Source organism: Dysidea avara, chromosome 1, assembly GCF_963678975.1.
Source record: "Dysidea avara chromosome 1, odDysAvar1.4, whole genome shotgun sequence".
Classification (NCBI taxonomy): Eukaryota; Metazoa; Porifera; class Demospongiae; order Dictyoceratida; family Dysideidae; genus Dysidea; species Dysidea avara.
The window spans coordinates 50,795,020-50,803,702 of record NC_089272.1 but is presented as its reverse complement, the minus strand read 5'-3'; positions in this window follow the sequence as shown (position 1 = coordinate 50,803,702).

Here is an 8,683-nt window from a genome sequence, read left to right as displayed (position 1 = left end):
TGGCAAAAATAATAATGTGAATTCCCTTTTTATATATCTGTACTAAATTAAGTCAAATATTTGAGTTTTTAATTTTTGCAAAGTGTGCAAAAATGCAAGAAGAAACGTTGTGGCCCCATAAACCCCATAATAAGAAGACAAAAGTAATTCCCAGAAATTTGGCCATTTGGCTGCCCATCTCTCGGAAATGGTTGGAGTGATTTCAATCAACTTTGGTGTCCCCAACCTGGTGAGCAGCTACATATAACACAAAAATGACATAAGTGACCATTTGGCTATGTATGAGAGAAAATTGTATAAACTTTCTTCTTGTCAATATACCAACAATGTGGTGTGCCAGCTTTCTTGGCTGCATGACACACTACCATGTATCTTGACATGTATTAAAACTATCAAATTACACCACAATCCAGCTGTTGTGGCTCCCTTGGCGTATGCTTATATTGCATGGATCAAGTCACCACTGGGTCTGGGATTTTTTTGTACATTCCTCACATTTTAGTTACATGTTTCAGACTCCCTGTATTTACACGCCTAGCCTTCTCACAGGTCCCTAGTGGGATAGCATGTAATATATATAATAATTTATGTGTACACCTTGAAAGTTTATGTGTACACATTGATAATCAGGACATTTGTCTATATGGTCTCATTTGTATTGGTGCATATACATTTATACCCTTGAAATGAGGACACCTCACACTATGTTCCACTGCATTTCTTTTACATGCTTTCCTTGTTTTTATAACAATTTCCCTTCCAACACTTCGTGTGAGAAAAATGCAGGAAAAGAACATAACAAAAGCATAACGCTCCCCAAATTTGTGTTACAATTTTTAGCACGTGATAAAAGTGCAAGGTGATTAAGCAAATGCTAATAGATTAAACCTGGTGTATGTATTTAAATGCTTGAGTTCTTTTGATGTATATGGCAATAAAATGTACCGAGCCTATATTGCTCAAAAGAATAATATAGACCATGTCAAAAGCATAATAATGTTCCAAAATTTCCCCTATGCATGCTAAGTTGTGCCTCATATAGAAAACTGTATCTTTATGGCAGTCATACTAGCGTATAGAGTAATTAAGTATCAATTGTCGGACAATACGATGTTCGGACAGCTGCCACTCACTTCCTGGAAATTCTGCAGCTTACGTTATTATACCAAAAAGTAGGCTAAAATAAGCAATAATTATCCTCCAACAATCAGCTTTATGTGATTAAAAGCTTAAGAGTTATAGCCAATAGTATGCTTAGTCCGATAAAATCTATGTTCGGACAAAACTATCAGTTGTCGGACTTTGACTTTTACTACCAGTAAACAATGTCCACTTTATTTCAAATTTGTATGCAATATACCTGTACTCATTAGCTAGTAAAGGCCAAAAACTGGTTTCGTTATCTTTAGCATATAGAGGGAGTACGAGCCTCTCAATTTTTAGCGGTATTGTCGGACGCCCTCCGCTTTAATTTAACCATGGCTACCATGCCCACCAACAGAGTTTATATGCTTTTGCAACAAATGCACCAGTGCTAAACCACAGAAGAATTAAGGTAAATAAATATCTCTCAAGAGTAGAGGTGTGCTTTAAAGTTGATATTCAGGATATTTCCATTGGAACGCAGTATTTTTGGCTCCTAAGGCCACTCCAAATAAATTCTCTGTTTCCCGTCCACCGCCCGCATCTAGTTACTGTCAGCTCTTTACTATTCCATTATTCCGTATTCTTCTATTATTTCCGGGTTATTCTTGCATACTGACAGGCTCAGTAAAGCTAACGAGTCAGCAGTGCTATCAAGTCAGTACAAACTTCACATTTGTGTTATTTTTGCAATTTAAAAAGGAAGAAACAAGCTTAAGCATGCCTTTTTGGGTTGTGCTAGGAAAATACTGGCTTGAAAAACTGCCAATCTTATAATGAAATAATGCATGGAAATGGACCGCCCGCCCGCATGCAAATATGCTTGAGTCCAGGACGGGAAATAGAGAATTTATTTGGAGCGGCCTATATGAAGGAGATGAACGCAAGGTGGAAAAATGAAGTTATGCAAAACCACCTCCTGACCACCTCCATATGCTAGTCTTGGTGTCCTATCACAAATACTGTCACGGAAATTGAAAGGCCTTCTTTCTCTACCTTATATGGGTGAAACAAAAAGGACGAAAACGTTGCTGTGCATCCATAGAAGGTAGAAAATGGAAAATCTTTTCATTTCTAGGTGGTATTTGCGATTGAGGCACCAAGACTAACAAATGTGATTGGTCAGAAAGTTGTTTCTCGTATTTCATTTTTCCACCTTTCGTGCATCTCCTTCATTTAGGAGCCAAAAATACTGCATTCCAATAGAAATAATTATCCTGAATATCAACTTTAAAACACACCTCTACTCCTGAAAGATATATATTTACCTTCTTCTGTGGTTTAGCACTCGTGTATTTGTTGCAAAAAGCATAAACTCTTTTGGTGGGCATGGCTAAATTAAAGCGGAGGGCGTCCGACAATACCGCTACAAATTGTGTGGCTCGTACTCCCTCTATGCTAAAGATAACGAAACCATTTTTTGGCCATTAATAGCTAATGAGTACAGGTATATTGCATACAAATTTCAAATAAATTGGACATTGTTTACTGGTAGTAAAATTCAAAGTCCGACAACCAGCGGCGGAGGAAGTAGTTGATATGAGGGGGGGCTGGGCTGACCCAGACTTATTTCTATAGTTTGGTAAGGTGAGACCAAAAAAAAAAAAAAAAAAAAGAAAAAAAAAAAACGTCGCAACCAACTGACAAGAGCTTTTCACCTCACCAGCTACCATTTCTAGCTGATAAACTACATAAAAATCCTTTCATAGCTCGCTACACACTGACTACTTTATTAGAGTGACTGCTCTATTAGAGTATCTCGATCTTTATCACGGTTTTTAGCCCCACTCCAAGAAAGATAATTTCGGTGTGATATCATTCTGAGGGGGGGATTTAGCCCCCTAGCCCCCCCCCCCCCCCACCCCCCCCCCTTTCCGCCGCCTATGCCGACAACTGATAGTTTTGTCCGAACATAGATTTTATCGGACTAAGCATATATACTATTGGCTGTAACTCTTAAGCTTTTAATCACGCAAAGCTAATTATTGAATGATAATTATTGCTTGGTGTAGCCTACCTTTTGGTACAATAGCTTAAGCTGCAGGATTTCCAGGAAGTGAATGGCAGCTGTCCGAACATCATATTGTCCGATAATTGATACTTTACTCTATATAATATTATTGCTTTATGCAATTGTCAACCAACAGCAAGTATAGGCAAGAAAAAGTATTGCCTCTAGATCTAGTGCACCACATCAAAGTGATTTTCTTTGCAAAGACAAAGGTACAGTAGTGATTCCGGAATTCCATAAATTTTCTCCGTAAATCTTCCATTGGAGAGTTAGCACAATCGATTCACTGCCATACGAGTGTTTGATCAAACAATTGGACTGTTTTTAGGGTTTCTGGGGCAAGGAATACGATGGTACAGTATTTTTGCTGCTACAAATATGTTTAAGTGAAGATTTATGCCGATTAGTATACGATTATTTTGCTATATAGCCACCACAATGTTACGTTCTCTTTGCAAGAAATGGCCCAGCACATGTTATAGTTACACCAAGGTGAGCATTTTTGTCCATGTATACTGTAAATTCAGAAGTGTTATGTTCATACTGATGGTTAGTCTGGCGCCGCCCGCCCCTTCGCATAAAGTAAGGGTCTGGTGAAATACAGATACTAAATCATTTCTAGCGCCCAGATTCGGCGCTAGCCAATTAGTGCATGCCAATGACGTTCACACAGAAATCGCCTTGGCAACACAATGCTTTTGTTCGAATTGAAGTGCAATCATCTGACGTAACAAGCAATACGTAGCTACGCTGTCTAATTGAATTCCTTTTGAAATGATTAGGTATTTGTATTTCACCAGACCCTTACTTTTTGCGAAGGGGCGGGCGGCGCCAGACTAACTGATGGTATGACTCCTGCGGTCCCTTAGTGTGATGCTCATACTTCAGAAGTATGATGACCACACTAAGCGACCGCAGGAGTCATACCATCAGTATTAGCTATCGAAGGTTTTTCTCCCCACCGGGGGGAAAAGAGAAAGAAAACCGGGGAAAAAACGGAGCAAAAAATCAATCCCACAACCAGTAATAATAAGCTTCAGCTAATGATAAATTATCGATATCGATAATTTGTTATATTCATATATACCTGTGTCCATGAGTCCAATGGAGCATATGTTATATTTAGAAAAAAAACGTACCTGGGGTTAGGAATAATCGTACTGATGTTTGTGACAATCGCGCACATAATTATATAGCTATCTAGCTATAACTATGCTGGCTAATAGCTACATTATGTATACCAAATACACTGTATACAATAACAATGTTTTCTGTACATTGTGCATCATTGTGCCGAATTACTAATAACTGACTGAGAGATGCAGTATATATGAGAGTCCAATTTATCAACTTTGACGACTAATAACTTCTAATTGGAAAGGGCTATTGACCTGCAATTTAGTCACAAGTAAGCATCAACATAGCGTAGTGGACGGAAAATGTTTCAAGTAAATATGTTTCTTGAGCACTGAGTTATGGACTTCTGAGTTCACCATAGAATTGGATGTGTGTGGAAGACCCCTTTTCGCAAATCCGGTATTTAATTTTATTTATTTATGTATTTTTTTGTATTTGTAATTATTTATACAGGGAAGACAGCATCAGCTAATAGAGGCTGTTCTTCAGCTGTGCCCTGTGACAAAATACATACAATAAGTTACAATATGAGCACACACATACAACTAAACAAAACACTTTACAAACTAGCAGAAAATAAAGATTTAAATTGCTTAACAGTTACAGCTTTATACAAATCATTTTGCAAACAATTCCAAATTGAAGTTCCACGATACTTTATTGATCGTTTACCATAATTTGTCCCTACCAGCGTTGAAACCGGGTCGGGTCATCCGGGTCATCCGGGTCAACCGGGTCACATTTTCTCCGGGTCATCCGGGTCTGACCCGGTTTACAAATTATCCGGGTCTGACCCGGATTGGATCACGGGAGAAACGAAATTGATCGTTTAACGACGTGGAACCTATAAGCGCTAGTCGCGTAGCTCTTTCGTGAGCCACGCCCACTTATCGCGTTACAAACATACGCTCAGCCACGCCCATTTATTAGTAAGTGCAGTCTGTAGTGTAGCATGAAACTGTGTCCGTTTCTGTCTGCAAGCTTACGTGGAGCCACGCCCACTAATCGATTAATGTATGAGTTGTATATAGACTAGGTCTAGTCTTGCAGCAGGATAAGAGCTTTTGTGAGCCACACCCATTTTAATATATTGGGAAATTGTAATACTAAGTATGTATGAAGCCACACCCAATTGCTGTCTGTAAACTCACAGTAGCTACGTGGAACCAAACCCACTGACTGATTTTAAATTATAAACTTACCGGCTTAGTTATCACATAACTACTCGTTTACTCAACACGAATCGAACGCTCAAAACGTAGTCTCGCTCGCTCGAGAATACCCGAAACATAGCTCTTATCGCGCGCCTCGGCTTAATTCAATCCGGGTCAAATCCGGGTCAGTGGGTCATCCGGGTCAGCAGTAGTGACCCGGTTTCAACGCTGGTCCCTACTGCTGGAACAAAGAGTCTGTGAGTATTTCCGGCTCCCAACATGGCCTGTAACATCAACACTATAATAGAACAGTCCTTGTAAATACGATGGGGAGACTTCATGAAGTATTTTAAAGGCTTGCACTGCAGTATGGTAAGCTCGGCATTCTGTCAAAGTGAAATTTATATCAGAGACATGTACTAATGATATTGTGATACAAATTTAGAATGAAGTCTACGAATATTCTTGGCATTAGAAGGAGACCACACTACATCACAATAATCGAAAATTGGTAAAGCAAATGTTTTATATATTAAATGAAGCAATCTGGGAGAAACAGGTTTCAAACGATTTAGTGCATAAAGTTTTCCTCTAACTCTTTTCACAACATAATTCACATGAGTGTCCCAAGTAAGATGCTGGTCAATATAAACTCCTAAATACTTTGTTGTATAAACCTGTTTCAAAGCAGCACCATTCAAAACTAAGTTCAGATACTTTCCACTTATCCTTTGACAAGAGCCAACCAGCATACACAATGATTTAACAACATTAAGCTTCAATTTATTAACCAAAAACCAAACAGTCACAATTATAAGTGAAGTTTGTGCATATTGGTTAACCACTGCACAATGCAAGGTAAAATTAATATTATGCAACAGGGTCCGACAAGCTCAACAGTGTTAAAGCCTTTCCCAGATCAATATCCAAGTAATATAACAGGGGCGGATCCAGAGGGGGGGCTTTGGGGGATGAAGCCCCCCCCCTTCATATTTAGGCTTTACTTGATCAATATGCTGAGCATTATAATGAAATTTTTTTCTTAGCATAATTATATGATCAATAATAATACAAATACTCATAAAACCACCTTATAAACATCTTTCCAAGGTATTATCAGTGGATTTATGCTAAAGTTTATGCAACAAGGACCTGGATCAGCATTGGAGGCGTACAAGATCGAGATACTCTAATAGAGCAGTCAGCTAACTACTCTAATAGAACATTCAATGGAAACATGTAGTTGATTCTGTTATGAAATTTTTCCAAATCTGCCTGTACCTATACATACAATGAAGTGCATTGGTCTGTTTAAAGGGCTTCATTCATCTACTTGTATAGTTAATATGTACGGCAATACTTAATTCAGGTACACAATCTCCATTGAAAATGCTCTCAGATTCAATCTTGTATTGTTCAAATTTCAAAATTTTCCACTTTCGACATTATTATTCTAACATGCACCTATTCAGTGTTGTGCAATTGTGAGAGGGGTGCATCATGTACTTGGTTGTCTGTACCTACCCAAACTTTTCCATTAGCAAAATGCTTCAGAGAGCCATACCTATAATCTAAAGGCAGTATACAAATATCTACAGGAAGAAAATATTATGAAGTTTATGTGGAAATGTCCCCAAATTGCAGTATTTTAGCATCAATTTTTCAAAATTTTCCTGGGGGGGCATGCCCCCAGACCCCCCTAGTTCCAGCATGGGGAGGCATGCTGGGAAGTGTGCTTTGCACACCTCTACCCAAGAGATTAGTACCTTGAGTTAGCCCCCCCCTTTTATAAATCCTAGATCCGCCCCTGTATAACATGTAACTTTCCATTTTAGTCTTTATTGGTATTATTTAATTTCAAATTGATAAAGCTACTATATTCATTATTCACTAGATATGCATGGTGTGAGATGATCATTAACTCATGTCACGATTATTTGGAAAGACTTAGACAATAATATTATACTTTTGTTAGACTAGCTGTGCCAGATCACATAACTAGTTACAAGGATGGTCAATATACTCAGGCTACAGCAAGCACTATATGGTACAGCTACATACCATCATATCATCATAAGGGCATTTAGTTTCAACCACACTCACATATGATAGTTAGCCCACCAAGATCCCATCCATGGTTAGCCTTTGCTCCACTGAGAAAATGAGGCAATCCCATAATATTGATGGTAAATATTCAGTATCTTCATCAATACATCAGCACATATAATTAGCCAGGGTCAGTATGTATTGTATATGTAATTATATAAAACATCAGATATACACTGAAACGTCAAATGGGTACAAATGACCAGTGTTGGACAAGTTTCTTTATAAAAGTAACTAGTTACATATTACATATTACTTGCAGCTGAACTATTTAGTTACAGTTACATATTACCCATAAAATAAAGTAACTGTAATAATATTACATATTATATTACTTTGTGTCCATAGACTTAAGCTGTCACGTGTGAAACTACCACCTTATCACGTGACACGATTGCGTTGTTGGACAATGTGCAAGTCTTGATATAAGTAAGTAGCTGGTGAATAAGCCTCACTTAGTAGGCTTCATTACTTCGTTGTGGCAAGGCGTTACTCAGTGGGTTACTAACGAGATTAGTAACTTCGTTACTTTTAGTAATAATATTTCGTAATATTAGATTCGTTACAGTAACTATTTTACTTAGGTAACGCGTTACATTTGTAGGTAAAGTAACTTGAGTTATATTACCTGTTTTTATAGCGTATTTCGTTATATTACTTTGTTACCACAAAAGTAATAACGCGTTACATAAGTAGCGTGTTACTCCCAACACCGCAAATGACCCAGATTTTGGGTTGTTTTATCTGTAATTCAAATGACCAATTTTTTGCAATTGGTAGTAGTGACCCAAGCATATACTTGTTCATTTTAACTTTGTGAGATACAGTCATATTACCCGGATTCCCTATAGTCTCTTCAACTTCTAACTAAATGGTTGAAATAACCTTGCCATCATGGTCATTTTGATAATCTGTTAGTAAAATTAACCCAGGTCACAAAATGTTTGCATATTTGTCTGTTTGTTTGCATCAATTATTAGTGAGTCAGTCATCATTAAGAATAACATACATTAATCCATCTATGACATAATATATTTCACAATAATTGTTACATACAAATCTTACTAGATCTTATAGTTTTCAATTATATATAAAACCTATGATCTCTATGTTCACTTTTGATTGTGGGATG